This window comes from Aquarana catesbeiana, linkage group LG09 (genome assembly GCF_042186555.1).
Source record: "Aquarana catesbeiana isolate 2022-GZ linkage group LG09, ASM4218655v1, whole genome shotgun sequence".
Classification (NCBI taxonomy): domain Eukaryota; kingdom Metazoa; phylum Chordata; class Amphibia; order Anura; family Ranidae; genus Aquarana; species Aquarana catesbeiana.
The window spans coordinates 195093412-195110613 of NC_133332.1; the positions used below are offsets into that span (position 1 = coordinate 195093412).

The window sequence follows — 17202 nt, forward strand, 5'->3', positions numbered from 1 at the left end:
TGATGGGCACTCCTGGATCTCTGGATATAAGAGGGGACTCTGATGGGCACTCCTGGATATAAGAGGGGACTCTGATGGGCACTCCTGGATATAGGATGGGACTCTGATGGGCACTCCTGGATATAAGAGGGGACTCTGATGGGCACTCCTGCATATAAGCGGGGACTCTGATGGGCACTCCTGGATATAAGCGGGGACTCTAATGGGCACTCCTCGATATAAGAGGGGACTCTGATGGGCACTCCTGGATATAAGAGGGGACTCTGATGGGCACTCCTGGATATAAGCGGGGACTCTGATGGGCACTCCTGGATATAAGCGGGGACTCTAATGGGCACTCCTCGATATAAGAGGGGACTCTGATGGGCACTCCTGGCTGTAAGGGGGAACTCTGATGTACACCCCTGGCTATAAGGGGGGACTCCGTTGGGCACTCCTTGGAATAAGAGGGGATTCTGATGGGCACTCCTGGCTGTAAAGGGGGAACTCTGATGGACACCCCTGGCTATAAGGGGGGGACTCCGTTGGGCACTCCTTGGAGTAAGAGGGGATTCTGATGGGCACTCCTGAATGTAAGGGGGAACTCTGATGGGCATTTCTGGACTGCATTTTTTTCAGCCTGCAAATTTTTCTAAAATATACAATGTGGCCCTCATATTAAAAAATGTGAGATCCCTGATCTAGTAAATCTCGAAAATCTACAAAATAGGTACTGACACTGACTGGTATCATCCAATCAAAAGGCACTGCTGTGATATGACTACTATACATTGAAAGCTGAATGGCTGCTATGAATTAGAGCCCTTTAGAGGTTATCAATGCACATTGCACTATTATTATTATCTAGAATACCTTTATGTCAACAATACCTTAGTAATTACTTCACTAATAATATTATGGTTCTCCTCAAATGACATAAAACAAGTAGTGCTATTGTGGTTCTATGTCAATCTTAATAATCTTCTAGAAATCAAAGAAGAAACAAAATCCCTAATCAAGTCATGAATGAGCTCTCAGAGGCTCTGACATCATTTTACCTAAACCTGGTGTTAGTATTCATCATCTGAGTCTAGACTTTCTTTCTTCAGAAGCCAAATCGCTATAGCCTTCTGTATCGAAATGTGAAGACTGCAAATGGCTTTCATTGTAATTGGTACCGATATTTCTGATAAAAATGAAGGAATATGTCACACTAGAACCTTGTAGCAGATATCTGTAGAAGGTGAATATCTCTCTGCTTGTTTTCTCTGGTGATTTGTAGCAATGGTCATTAGCAACTGCATTGGGAAACATACACTCACCGGCCACTTTATTAGGTACACCTGTTCAATTGCTTGGTAACACAAATTGCTAATCAGCCAATCACATGGCAGCAACTCAATATATTCAGGTATCTAGATGTGGGGAAGACGACTTGTTGAAGTTCAAACCGATCATGAGAATGGGGCAGAAAAGTGATTTAGGTGACTTTGAACATGCCACGGTTGTTGGAGCCAAACAGGCTGGTCTGAGTATTTCAAAAACTGCTTATCTACTGGAATTTTCATGCGCAACCATCTCTAGGGTTTATAGAGAATGGTCCGAAAAAGAGAAAATACCCAGTGAGCGGCAGCTGTGTGGACAAAAATGCCTTGTTGATTTCGGAGAAGAATGGGCAGACTGGTTTGAGATGATAGAAAGGCAACATTAACTCAAATAACCACTTGTTACCACCAAGTTGTGCAGAATACCATCTCTGAACGTACAACACATCGAACCTTGAAGCAGATGGGCTACAGCAACAGAAGACCACACATGATTAGGGTTGCCACCTCATCCCTTTAAACTCGAACATATATTAGTTACATAGGTTCTGTGGCTGATTAAGGTGGTAATTAAACTCACTTGATGCCTTATCTGCATATAATTAGCCTCAGAACCTGTTTATTTCAAAGGTGTTCAGGTTTAAAGGGATGAGGTGGCAACTCTACACTGGTTGCCATTCCGATCAGCTAACAGGTAACTAAGGCTACAATTCACACAGGCTCACCAAATTTGGACAACAGAAGATTGGAAAAACATTGCCTGGTCTGATGAGTCTTGATTTCAGCTGCGACATTCAGATGGTAGGGTCAGAATTTGGTGTAAACAACATGAAAGCATGGATCCCTCCTGCCTTGTATCAATGGTTCAGGCTGGTGTTGGTGGTGTAATGGCGGGGGGATATTTTCTTGGCATATTTTGGGCCCCTTAGTACCAATTGAGCATTGTTTAAAAGCCTACATGAGTATTGTTGCTGGCCATGTCCATCCCTTTATGACTACAGTGTACCCATCTTCTGATGGCTACTTCCAGCAGGATAATGCACCATGTCACAAAGCTCAAATCATCTCAAACTGGTTTCTTGAACATGACAATGAGGTCACTGTACTCCAAAGGTCTCCACAGTCACCAGATCTCAATCCAATAGTGCACCTCTGGGATGTGGTGGAACGGGAAATTTGCATCATGGATGTGCAGCCGACAACTGCGTGATGCTATCAATATGGACCAAAATCTCTCAGGAATGTTTCTAACACCTTGTTGAATCTATGCCACAAAGAATTAAAGGGGTTGTAAAGGTTAGCGTTTTTTCACCTTAATGCATCTATGCATTAAGGTGAAAAAACATCCGACAATACCGGCCCCCCATTTTACTTACCTGAGCCCGTTCACCTGCTGCGCTCGCCTCCAATGTCCTCTTCGCCGCTCAGCCTGGCCGTTGATAGGCAGGAGTGGATGGACTGAAAGCAGCGCAGCCATTGGCTTGCGCTGCTGTCAATCACATCCAATGACACGACGCGCCGGGGGCGGGGCTGAGTAATACAGTGAGCAGCTATAGCCGCCGGCTGTATCACGGGAGCGCGCCCTCAAGAACTAACCACCATGCGAGAGAGCTTGCATGAAGGTGATTAGTTCTTGCGGGGAGGAGCTGAGACAGCCGCCGAGGGACCCCAGAAGACCAGGTTCGGGGCCACTCTGTGCAAAACGAGCTGCACAGTCGAGGGTAAGTGTAACATGGTTGTTATTTTTTTTATTTTTTTTTTATTGCCTTTACAACCCCTTTAAGGCTGTTCTGAAGGCAAAAGGAGGTCCAACCCGGTACTAGCAAGGTGTACCTAATAAAGTGGCCCATGATTTTAGATTGCTAGCGAAGTTGGTGATTTTGCAGTTAACCCCAAACTGCAAAAATTCCTATGCTAGCCATACACCTGCTAAACCTGGAGGAATTCAAGTCGTGGGTGTCCCTGTCATCACCACCCAGCATAATAGACTATAACTGTAAAATCAATGGAGCCAGGTGAACAGTGACTGTATGCTATGACTGTTCAGGTATTCTGACTGTCATGTCTGTCAGAATACCAGAGCCAACTGGGGAGATTCCAACATCCATACTCTTAAGCGTGGGAGCAGGAATCCATTAACATAGGGCCGAGTGAAAGAAATCGAAGCCCCAAGCTTGCTATGCAATAGTAGAATTTTGTTTGAAATTTTTCCTTTAATGAAAGTTCCTTTGATTTTGTAATCACTAGTGGGGTCAGATTGACATTCGTTTTTAGCCGCAGTGATGAGAAAATTCAAAGGAGCAGGATGAAAATCTTTTTCTAAATGAACAAATTTCTAACAGTGAATGTGGTCTTTGTTCAGTTAGGTTCATTCATTATAAAATGAATGTTAAAAGCAAACTAAATTTTAAAGTATTTTGGAATAACATTCATCAAGCTGTGAAATGCACTGATAATTTGCATACGAATGTTCATTTGAGAATCTACTAGTGCACAAGTGTCAAACACAAGGCCCACAGGCCGATCCCGGCACGCTGAGCCTTGTCATGTGGCACTGGCTGCCACCTACAGCCAGGGCCATCTTAAAAGAATTATGGGCCCCTGGGCAAAGTAATGCACTGGGGCCCCTACAAGCCTGCCCCAATTTTCGCACCTACTCCCCAGAATAAGCCCAGGTTCACACTGAGGGCAGGTTTGAAATTGTGCGAGTTCAGCTCAAACCAGCATTTCAGCCCGACTTTGGGGATGATTTGACAGACATCTGTGCGGGTTCATGCACAGATGTCCATTGAAATCATCCCCAAAAGTAGTGCAGAAACTACTTTTTGAAATTGAAGCGGTGCCGCAAAGTCCGCGTCGCACCGATTCAGACAGTGCCATTGCTGGCAATAGGCTCCGCTTTCGCATGTGATTTGACATGTCAAATCGCATGTCAAATCGGCCCAATGTGAACGGGGGCTTAAAATATAAAAAGTTGATAGATTTATTAGATTATTCGTTCATTAGATTTGATAGGTCCGTGCTAAAACTTCCCCGCAACCGTGTGCAATGCACGTGGTTGTGGTGGGGCGATTTAGGTAGTTAAAACAAGTGGTGAGGAGGTGATTTTTCCATGTGTGGATTGTTTTTCAGAGGAGTGGTAGCCTTTTTCAGGCTGTATTCACACACAATGCAGAGCTGCCAGAATGATTCACTGAACTGGCAGCTCTGCGTTTCTGGCTGTGGTTGGGCAGTGTGGTGCGTGATTTAGCGCATCACATTACTCCCTTTTTTTTTGTAGGAACTTTATTTGAAGTGCAAAAAATGTACAGCAGTGAGACGCGTTGCATTGCTGTAGAGTGCAGTGCGATTCAGCATGGTACGCTGCGATAAAATGCAGAATGTCTGCAATAAGTGCACTGCAATAAGTGCAGACATATGTTGTGTTGCACGGTGAATGGGACGCATAGGAAACAATTGCTTCCTGAGTGTCCCTGACGTGCCAGACATTTTACAATGCAGTGAAACATCTGTCACTGTATATAGTGTAATTTAGGCTACATTCACATCGGTGGTGATTAGGGCTGGTGCGATTTGTGCAATTTGTATCGGCAGTACCTCCTGCAGCTCTCGTCAGGTAGGTGTGGCTGCCAGTGGCTGCACCTATTCATGGCTCTCTCTGCGCAGCCAGTGATTACTTGTGGTGAGCGTTGCTGGACACAAAGTGCATGCAGCAGCAATCACTATATCGAACAGGGCTGGCAGCCGCAGGAGTAACTGCTGCTACAATGCACACTGACCCTAATCACTAGTGTGAAGGTGGCCTTAGCTCTCAATCAGAGACTTAAAGCAGAGAGTAAGGCAGAGGAAGGTCCATCTGCAACTGTCTAAGAGGGATTTAGACACACTCACCAATTATTCAGCCAGAATCTATCCCTGTGCGCCTGCTGTAGTGTGTGTGTACCCCAGTTTGGCATCTGTCCTGCACACCTGCATATACACACAGAAAGCCCCTTCAAAGTGCTGTATGTATCTGAGAGTGGACTATGGGCGGGGCTGCTGGCCGGGCAGGCACAGCGGGTATAGGATGGATCGTGAGGACACGGAGCAGTATCAGTGACCCGTTCAACACGCTGTGCTGTGCCTGCATTCCTATTCCTGTGTCTCGCAATAGCTCACTTACAGGTTTTCTGCCAGTGAGGTACTGAGTAATAGGATCGGCAGAGCACAGTGACAGCTCACCCGCTCCAAGCCACAAACTTCCGGCCGGGAGGCAGGTCGAGCCACCCACGCCAGTGATGGCCAATGATGACAGCTTGAAGACTGGATGCAGCAGACTCCGCTGCTAACAGTGTTACTAGTGTACCATTCCACCCCAGCATTGCCAGAAGCCTCCCCCTAGATCCGATGGCCCTGATGGGGCCCTATGTGCACCTGGGGCCCCTGGGCTGTGCCCACTTGTGCCTGCTTGATAAGACGGCCCTGCCTACGGCTCTCACCGTCGCTTGCAAACACAACTTCTCTGTTTACAGTGACAGCTATGGTCTTGGCTCTTGCACACCCCCTGCGCACGCCCATGCCAGTGATTTGTAGCTGTCTAGATAGCCATTTTATGAAAGTAGAACCAAGGCCAAAACTTTTTTTTTTTCATTTTGGATCGAGTATCGGAGGGTTATAACCCATCAGTTTTTTGTCATCTGTGGCCCATTAGGGAGATTTCTCTTCACTTCTTGCCCCACAGGACTAGTATCCCCAGAACTAATATTCCCATTGGAAGATTTTCCCTCTATTCCTGTTTTTGCGAAAACTAAAAATTTGGGATTTTCTATCACTTCTCCTGCTTATGATTGTCACCAGAATAAACACATTTATATATTTATACTTTAATCACTTGCCTACTGGGCTAATTCTGACATTTCTCACATACATGTAAAAATCTGCATTTTTTCACTTACAAATTACTTAGAATACCCAAACCTTATATATTTTCTGAAAGCCAAGGCCCTGTAGACTAAAATGGCGATTGTTGCAATTTTTTATGTCACACGATATTTGCACAATGATTTATCAAACATTTTCAGGAAAAAATACGCTTTAATGAATTTTAGTGCACACAAACACGATATAATACTCAATTTTTTGGTGAAATATAACAAATGATATTACACCGAGTAAATAGATACCTAATATGTCATGCTTTAAAATTGCGTACGCCCATGGAACAATGACATGTTATAGTACATTAAATTATCCATAGGTGATGCTTTAAAAGCCTTTACAGGTTACCAGTTTAGCGTTAAACAGGAGGTCTGGCACTAGAGTTATTGCTGTCACTCTGACTTTTACAGCAATATATCACATGTGTGTTGTGATCACTGTTTACATATGCACGTGGGACCTACGTGTGCATTCACATTCAATTTTTCTTTTACTTTGTCTCTTTACATTTTTTGGGGATACATTTTATTGCTATTACAAGAAATGAATAACATCCCTTGTGATAGCTGGCAGTGACAAGTACTCTTTACTGTGAGATCTGGGGTCTAATAGACCCCAGATCTCTCCTGTGCCCTTACTGGCTTGTGTGGCTCCCTGATCACAACAGAGAGCCCCAGTATGGTTCAATACACAATCAAGATATTACCTACATGGATTTGGCATGTTCTCACTATGCTTCCACACACCAAAGACATGCTGTTAGATTAACTAGCTCCTGTGTAAATGGACCCTAGCATGTTTACAACTGCATGTGAGGTAGGGGCCTTAGATCATAAGCCCTTGATGACGGGCACTGATGTGAAGTGCTATGTAAATACCTGTAATAAATAGATACAATTTACTACAGAAAGCAAGCATGGAGGTTTATAACTGCTACAATATTAGGGGTGGGCCTAAGACCAGACACACACAGCCCAGTAAAAGCAAGAGATATGACTAATTAAACTGGTAGAGCTGTACTAATGAGCACTTTTGATCCTTGGTCATTATAAAGAGAGTTTCTGTTTGATATTCTAGAGTAATCCTTGGTAACTTTTCATTGTACAAGCATCGCTTCATTCATAGATAAAGCCAGAACGAGCACCACCCTAGATCCTGGCAGTGTATGAGCTGTCTCACCTCGATCTGGACCAGGAACATATCTGTCCATCTGTGGTCGCCATAATATAATCTTTATTGAATCCAAAGCACTCTAGCTGTAACATCAAGTATTCTTAAGAAAATTTGGGAATTATAACTATTGATTTAAAAAATGGCACTCTGATGACAACAGTAAGTGCTAACGTGTTAAAATTATTAAAAGCAACAGTATTCTGACAATACAGCAGTAACAGTAAATTGGCCACTGGCTGAAAACGTCAGTGCTACTCTTTTAATAATGAAAAATTATGTTATACAGTATGTGTTATTGCATACCTCCGAACATTTTGAGATGGGAATGAGGGACACCTACTAGCAAGCGTATGTAGGCATAGGACACACCCCCTGTCACACCCCCTTAAAGGAGAATTAAGCAAAAAAAAGGTTCATTACATCCACAAGGGATTTTTTTTTACCACTATTTTTCCTTTATATTGGCTTTAAAAATTTACAAATGCAGCAATTTAGAATTTGTGTGAAAGGTTTAGCATTGGGAAACACTTTTTGAAAGATAAAAAGTGCATTTTATATACAACTATATAGATCAGACCAAAATGAGGAACAAATGAGGAGGAATGAGGGACAGAGGGACATTCCTCCAAATCAGGGACAGTCCCTCGAAATCAGGGACAGTTGGGAGTTATAGTTATTGCATTCTGCTAGTGATAAAATTCATAGATCCCCATGAAGTAAAAATGAAGACAAAACAAAGAATACCATATAAGGGTAACCAATAATACCCAAACCTGGCCATATTTAGTTGGGTCAGGTGACAATTTAAGGTGTTCAGAATCCACAGGCCAAGGCTCCACTCACACTTGTGCGATGCAGGAATGCATTCGTAATTGCATGCATTCCCAAAACAAAATATTTTTGCAGGCATGCTGCAGTGCCTGTAATTGTTAATGGCAATATGCTGATCTTGATAAATAGCATAAGAAATTGTGGTACCCACATTTTGGTGCAACGTGATTTAAAAAAAAAAAAGCAATATGCACTTCTTTGGTGCGATTCAGACGCAGTAGGTGACCCATTCAAGTAGGGCCGAAACAACTAATCGATTAATCGACAACTAATCAATTATGAAAATAGTTGTCAACTATTTTCATAATCGGTCAGCCAATTAGTTGGCCTGCATACAGAATGCATTATTTGTTTACATATCAGGAAATACAGTGCAGCACACATACAGCTCAGTACACCGTCCATACATGTCAGTAAGTGCCTGAGAACTTGTGAATGTGTGAGGAGCAATGCCTCATGGGACATGTAGTCCTGGGTGGGAAGTGAGTGATTCTCAAGTCAGAAGTTTTTTTTACCTTGCTATAGGGGCACTCTATATTACACTTTGCAGTTTGCTATAGGGACACTCTGAAGGCATGAGGGAGGGGCCAGAAGTGTTGGTGGGGGACCCCAGAAGAGGAGAATCAGGGCTGCTCTGTGCAAAACCATTACACACTGCAGATAAGTATAACATGTTTGTTGTTTAAAAAAAATACTTTAAAGACTGTGTGCAGGGAAGATCAGAATCTGAACCCAGAGAAGGTGGTGGCGGATAGACTGGAGGTAATATAAGGCATTACAATTACATTTAAAGTAAACTTTACCAGTATTGTGCATTATATTTTAAATCAGGGATCCTCAAACTACGGCCCTCCAGCTGTTGCAGAACTACACATCCCATGAGGCATTGTAAAACTCTGACATTCACAGACATGAGTAGGCATGATGGGAATTGTAGTTCCTGAACAACTGGAGGGCCGCAGTTTGAAGACCCCTGTTTTAAATGATCATATCCATGAAAAAAAAATAGTCTCAGCTTTTAGTATGACTATTATATCTATGATATAAGTAATATATATTATTACTTTCACTGTTTCACAGTATAAATGAACCCTTATAGTAGTGACTATCTGCTCTTTTGTACTATAAAGGGCTAATTTTAGACTTTTTTAACCGCATGATGACAGGTGAAAAAAAGCATGCTGCTACTAAATGTCTTAGGCCTGTTTTACACCTATGTGTTTTTTTGGTGCTTTTTGCAGAAACACACTACAGTTCATTAAACATGGTTTCCTATTGGACACGTTAACATCTATGCTTTTATCAGCCGCTGCATATTTGGAAAGGGCAAGGACTTTTTTCAACTCAAAACAGTGCTTTTTTTGGTACAATAGATTTCAATGGAGAGGCTGCCGAAAAGCATGTAGTGCGTTTTTACAGCAATTTGCGTTTTTTAATCTGCCCAACAACAAATTGGCCAAAAAAGCATAAAGGATGCAAAACGCAAATCGTAGCAAAATCACATGTGCAAAAAGCACTGCAGAAACTGATCAAAAGCAAACTGCATATGTGTGAACCGAGCCTTATGCTGGCCATACACGTATCGATTTTTTCGGATAAGAATATTCATATGAAAAATCTTTGTACATTCACTAAACGAAAGAATGTGAAAATGTCACTTGCTTTTAACATTCAGTTTTAAAATGAATGTCATTTCTGAACGAAAATCACATACACTGTCTGAAAATTCATTTGACCAAGAAGTTTTCTATTCTGCTCCTTCGAGTCCTCCCATCACTGTGGACGAAAAGAACGTCGATTTGACCCCACTAACTATTAGAAAATTGAAGAAACGTTCTTAAAATTTCAATTTTTTTTGAAGGAAGACATTGTTTATGTATGGCCAGCATATAATATATAACAGTTCTGTCTGAAAATCGGCAAAACAGTCTTTCATTTTTTTTTTTTCTTTAAATAAAAAATTAGATTTTGGAGTCTTATGATATTTACCAGATTCACCCTCTAATACTATATACTGTATATCAATCCTGTCTGTTATTCTCAGAGTGGATTAGAGATTTTGCTCCCTAACCATATAGTTGGTTATTTATATTTACCACTGCATAGAGATATTTAAGAATAAATTGCCTTTTTTTATACTACATATTAACTAAATTTTACACCACACTTTTTTTAAGGTTGTTATCCGATTCATTGATTAATTGAAACAATAATTGGCCAACTAATCGAATATGAAAATAATCGTTGGTTGCAGCCCTACATTCAACTAATGGGCTGCCCTACCACAATGTATTGTATGGGCGCTGGCACATTGCACAGCTGGGAACCCAGCCTAAAACAGCTCTGAAGGTCTCTGGCTTGCATTTCCAGCAGATAGCAGAGGAAATATAAAAACTATACAGCCTGACTGCACGAATCTCTGGCTTTTATGTTTTTGAATATCTGAACAGTGGCTGCATCTGACTGGATGAAGCTGCTATTTGACCGACAAATTTCCTCCCTACTCCTTTAATCTTTCAATGAAGGATGTCAGGCAAGAGATTGCCAAGAGGGCCAAAATCTAACCAAAGTTTGTACTGTTTATGGCCTTTGCACCCCCTTCCAGACAGGCCATTTTTCAGTTTTCAGTCCTGTCACACTCTGAATGACAATTACTCTTGTAAGACTGCACCCCAATGACATTTTTATCATTTTTTGAGACAGATAGAGCTTTCTTTTGGTGGTATTTAATCACCACTGGGTTTTTAATTTGTTACTATAAAAAAAAAAAAAATAACGAAAATTCTGTAAAAAGTAAATTTAGGCCAAAATGTCTTCTGCAACATTTCTTTGGTAAAAATAACCCAAATCAGCATATGATTTTAGGGCCCCTTTTACACTGGCAGAGTCAGCAAGTGGATCTTTCCGCTGAGCAGGTGGAAGACAGGTCTTCATCCACTCCTCTGATGCAGAGCGGACACGGACACAGCCCGTTGTTCTTTATGGGGCTGTCGGATGGAAACAGACCGCATGTCTGTTTCCATCTGACTGTCATCTTATCCGATCCGGTCCGCCAGACAGATGGGAAACGGATCCCCATCCGCCTGCTTTTAGCAAACAGGATCTGATGTCAGCGGGTGTCAGCAGACACATGTCCGCTGACATCCACCACTCCATAGATAACAATGGGTGGTCCGATCGGATCTGCCTGAAAAACTGACAGGCGGACCCAATTGGTCCATCAGTGTGAAAGTGGCCTAAATCTGTGTGAAAGTCTACAATCTATGGTAAAAAAATTTGAAAAATGATCAATTCGGATGTAAAGTAAACAATCCAAGATATTTAGTAAGAGGCATGATTGGTTTATTGAAGTTGTACATTTTTGTCACAATTTGAAGAATTACGAAATTAGATATTTCTTTTTTTTTTAGGTTGTCATTTTAACAAGTTATTTCTAATGCACAGCACAGGCATAATGAAAATTACAGTCCAAAACACATTATTATGCCTCCCAAGTATGGCGATATCACATGTGTGAGACTTTTTCACAGCCTAGATGCAAAGCGAGGCCCAAAATCCAAGGAGCACCTTTGGGCTTTCAAGAGCATAAATTAATTAATATTAATTAATTTTCTAACTATCTATCACAATTTTAGAGGCCCTGGAGCACCAGGACAGAAGAAACACCCACAAAGTGACCCCATTTTGGAAAGCAAACACTCCAAGATATTTTCTGAAAGGCATAGTGAGTCTTTTGAAAATATAATTTTTTTGCCACAAGTTTTTAGAAAATGCAAGAAAGAAAATGGAAATTCATTTTTTTTACACAAAGTTATCAATTAATAAGATATTTCTAACACACATCATAGGCATACTTAGAATTACACCCCAAAACACATTCTGCTACTCCTTCCAAATATGGTGATACCACATGAGACTTTTTTACAGCCTAGCCACACCGAGGGGCCTAAAATCAAAGGAGCACCTTCAGGCATTCCAAGAACATAAATTACACATCTAGTTTCTGACTACCTATAACATTTTTGGGGGCCCAGAAGCACCAGAACACTATAAACACCCACATTTTTTAAAACAAAGTTGTCAATTTATTATGATATTTCTCACACACAGCACAGGCATACTTAGAATTACACTTCAAAACACATTCTGCTACTCCTCCCGAGTGTGGCGATACCATTTGTGTGAGACTCTTTCACTTTTTGGACTGATTATATACCAGACATTGTATCTTGTGTATCACACTAATCCAGTTGTATCAAAACCAATGTACTGTAATGGTTGCCTCTATACGAGTAATCAGGGAATATAGCTTACAGGCTAACAGACAAAAGATTGGTCCAGGCAACAGGCAGATGTGGCCAATAAACAGGTCAGGGTTAGTAGAGGCGACAATTAGGGACACAAACTGTGACTGGCTGCACTGCTAGGACTTGCTCCCACAGACAGTTGAGAGGCGGTAAAACCTCAAAAATAGTTTCTGTACCACTTTTGGCGATTTCGGGGTGCGATTACCATTGACATCTGTGCAGAAACCCGCACAGATGTCTCTGAAATCGCCCCAGAAATCTGGGCTGGCATGCGGGAATGAAATCGTGCGAGTTCAGCTGAATTTGCACAATTTCATTCCCGCAGTCAGTGTGAACCAGGGCTTACAGGGCACCTAGGAAGATGGGACAACGTTCTACAAGTACTTTGTACCCTCAGGAACTGAATGGTGTAAAAATAAAAGTGATTCTTCTTAGGATAATTTAGATGATAACTGAGGTGGGACATTTCAGCTTGCTCTGGGTACCCCATGGGCCCAAATATCTGCCTCTGGGTCTCGGGGCAGAATTTTTTTTTTTTTACAGGTGCTCCGATAGTAAAAAAAACAAAAGAAACAAATAATTATATATACATAGAAGAAATTGATTACATTTTTGTGATTATAACAAAACGTTGACAACACCTATCAATCAAAAATATGTTACTATGACAGTTAACACAGATATTCATACTCCGGACTCGATAATAATAATAGTAATAATATTATTATATAAAAAAAGTGCTGTATTGAATGAGAAGAACAAAAACTGATCATGACAGTTTCTTATTTTAAAACGTTTTAAATGACTCATGTGCTATTGTGACAGTCAGTAAATATTTATTGTTAGATACATACATTATATACTACATACATACATTATATGTAGCTTTCCTTGACAATCAGGTTGAATTCACACCTTTTCATTTTTTCCTGATGTATTTTTCATTGAAACACATAAAACACATGTCAATGTGCGTTAGGCTCTATTTAATCCTTTCTGTTTTAATTCATGGTAAGGCAAAACAATGCATGTGTCAAAAGCAACGTTTTCCGAGGAAGTCTGCGGTGCATTGCGCTGCAGTTTAAGAAATGGGGCGTGTCCAATTTCTGCTCATTTTTTTTGTGCTCTGATGTCCAATAGAATGATGAAAATGTGTAAACACTCAGCAACGCATGGTAATAATGCGCAAAAAAAAAAATGGACAAAAGCAGACACAGATAGATGTGAATCTGGTTGTAATGTGCAATGTCAAGCCGTGACATGCGCGTGGATGCGTGATGTAAAGTGAAATGCAACCTTATAACGCACACTGATGCGCACTGACATGCAGTTTGATGGGTTTCTATTGAATGAAATCTTGTCAGGCAAATAGAGTTGTGAAGCCAGTCCAAATGGCCGCAGCGGAATGGATAGGCCCATAGTAAATACTGGATTTATGTATCACACTCAGATCATTCATAGTACTTAGCAAGAACAATGTAGGTATATTACAGCAAATCTGTTCTTTAACGTTCCGAGGCAGTTGGGTCTAATGTTGGCCATACATGAAATTATTTTATAAACAATTGTTTTTTCAACAGGTTTACTATATGACCTGAAATATCCGAAGAGCGAAAAGATTGTTGGATGTTCCATACATGTAACGATCATGGCAAATGATCTGCTTTCCGACTGGATTTTCCAATCAGACCAACTGGATTATTTCATTTCAATTAAATTGATCAGTTTTGCATGAAATTAGTTGATAACACCTTGGGTTTTTTTTACTAAAACGAGAGTGCAAAATGTGGTGCAGCTCTGCATGGTAGCCAATCAGCTTCTAACTTCAGCTTGTTCAATTAAGCTTTGACACTAAAACCTGGAAGCTGATTGGTTACTATGCAGAGGTGCACCAGATTTTGCACTCTAAGCTTTAGTAAATCAACCCCATTGCATGTCTTTTTGATAACTTATAGATCCAATCACATTATCTGATTCTATGAAGAACTCTTTGGTCAGATTGTTACGTGTATGGCCACCAAAATTAAGAGTATTCTGAAAATCCTGTACTTTAAATAAGAATATGGTATTTCTTTAGAAAAACTACAAGGTGCAGGTAGTTCTATAATGGTGGCCATACACAATGCTATATAACGATCGTTCTAGGCCAAGCAACAGCATAAAAAAAATCACTACACCGCAAACATGATTCAACTGATGTTCCATACATGTGTACCTTGAGTATCGATCGATTGCACATTTAAACTGATTGTATCAAGTTGATCAGACAGAAGCACAGGTCTCCTTTTGAGCCCCTGAGCAATGGGAAACGATGAACTGTGGGAATTGCTTAGAGTGTGAAAAAAAATGTTTTATTCCCGCTATAACCCATGGGCTTGGGCTGATGGAAACTGTCACTATTTGTCGCTCATCGCTCGGCCATGCCATTTCTGTCTTGGCACATTTGATGATTTTATTGAATCGCCCATGGATCGGTGAGTTTTAGTGCACCGTGTATGGCCACCATTAGTGGATGGAAAAGACATGTCACACATCATCCTCATCACACCATCCCCAGACTACTGCAGTCCTCTCTATACACATCTAGAAACATGACAACAAGGCAAACTGAGCAATGTGGACTGTGAGTGGGGGGGGGGGGGTATATCATCATCCTTCATCATCATCATCATCATCATCATCATCCTCCAACTATCCTCCTCATCACACATGTCAGTTTCTGCAGAGGAGGAGTAGCAGGTCAGTGGTGATGGATGGGTTAACCCCCTGCTCCCCCCCATGTGATGGTCCCTGACACCCGGTATACAGAGGACTCTCCATCCTCACTCCATGGACGGACCATACATCACCCACCAAGGATTGCTCTAATCACATGTATTATCGATGGCGATGCGGGCACACACGGGTTAATGCGGGGGCTGTACACCGATCAGCCGGGTGTAAACAAGGTGTCAGATCCCGGGAACTCCCCCTCCCCCCTCCATCTCCCCATCATCAGCACCATCCTCATCCCATCCTCATCCCAGCACACCATCCTCATCCCATCCTCATCCTCATCCCAGCACACCATGCCTCCGCTGTCACCCATCCCTGCCATGGCAGCATCCCGATCATCCATCCCTGCATCGCCCTGTGCCCCCTCCTTACCATCCCCCCTCCTTACCTGGGGGGTCCATGGACGGCGGTAGCGGGGATCGCTGTGCCCCGGGCTGGGATCTGCTGCCTTCAGTCTGCAGTGCGGGCAGAGCGCATGCGGAGCGCACAGGCTGTGCTGACATGGGGCTGTGTGTGTGCCATCCACTCCTGGGGGGGAGGGGGAGGAGGAGGAGGAGGAGAACAGCTGGCCAGGGCTTAACTCTGCCCTCACCATGCCACTCCATACACTGGGGGGCACTCACCTCCACTACTTACCTACAGAAGCTCTCATTACACACCTTGCTAGGAAGATGCTGCATCTTGCACCTTTGGAAGTATATAGGCTGCCAGTACAGACCTTGTTCTAAAAATGCTGGCTGCCTGGCTGTAACTTCTACTGATGGAAATATAGGTGCTGCTATTACAGATCTCATACTGAAAATGCTGGTCTTCTGACTGTAACTTGTACTAATGGAAATAAATATCTAGGCTGCGATCAGAGACTTTGTTCAGAAAATGCTGGCTGCCTGGCTGTGTAAATTGTACTAATGGCATGGGCGTGTGCAGGGGGCAGGGCTGGTGCTCCCGCTAGGTGAACTAGGCAGCCGCCTAGGGCGCACTGCTGCCTAGGGGGCGCAGTCATGGCCTCTGACTTCCCCCTCTAGCCTGGCAAGGGAACACGAGGGACTGAAGAATGTTTGGTGGGCACAGCTGGGGAGGCGAGGAAGGACAGTGGGGAGGGGATACTGGGGAGCCGAACAAGGCAGGCGTGAGGACAGCTGGGGAGATGGACACCATCAGGTCTCCAGACGTAGGCGAAACTAGTCTGTTCTGACTCTGTTCCTTCCTAGTCCAGCACCGGCCCTGGCAGGGGGTGTGCCTGGGCTCATCCCAGGGGGTGTGCCTGGACTCATAGGATGAGCCCAGGCACACCCCCTGCCAGGGCTGGTGCTGGACTATTTCGCACCCTAGGCATGACTAACACTAACACAGGTGGTTCTAGCCCTGCCTAGGGCACGAGTGAGTGCAACAATGAACAGAGTCAGAGCAGACTAGTTTCGCCCAAGTCTGGAGACCTGATGGTGTCCATCTCCCCAGCTGTCCTCATGCCTGCCTCGTCCGGCTCCCCAGTATTCCCTCCCCACTGTCCTCTCTCGCCTCCCAGGGGTCGGCAATCCATGATCTACCTGTCGATCGTAGGCAGGTGATGGATAGACCATAATCCTTCCTTGCCAACTCCCGGAACCTGGACAGGAGGGGAGGTGTTTACTGGATCTGATCTGTATTTTCTTCCTGCGGCCACTAAAAATCTGCTTCTCCCCCTCTCCCTCCCGCTGGCATTCATCGGGTGAAGGAGGAAAATACAGTGGATCGGTACCAGTATATGTCATCCCCGCTGCCCCTGCTGTCCCTGTTTCTCTTCTTTTTTTTTAATACCAATCACTCACCATGTTCATTCATAACTGAAGCATAGTAAACTGTGATTACTATGCTTCGGTTTGTGAATGAACAGGAAGCCGCTCAGCACAGAGCAC

General features: G+C 42.9%; 1 protein-coding gene across 5 annotated transcripts in view; it reads right to left on the reverse strand.

Annotated features, from left to right (window-relative positions):
• LOC141108170 (actin-binding protein WASF3-like) overlaps positions 1-15857 on the reverse strand; it is a 176052-nt gene extending 160195 nt beyond the window's left edge. For all 5 annotated transcript variants that reach the window (XM_073599493.1, XM_073599490.1, XM_073599491.1 and 2 more), the window contains exon 1: positions 15696-15857. The gene's annotated coding sequence lies outside the window, so the exon portion shown is untranslated. The remainder of the gene's footprint in view (positions 1-15695) is intronic.
• Positions 15858-17202: the final 1345 nt, after the last annotated feature.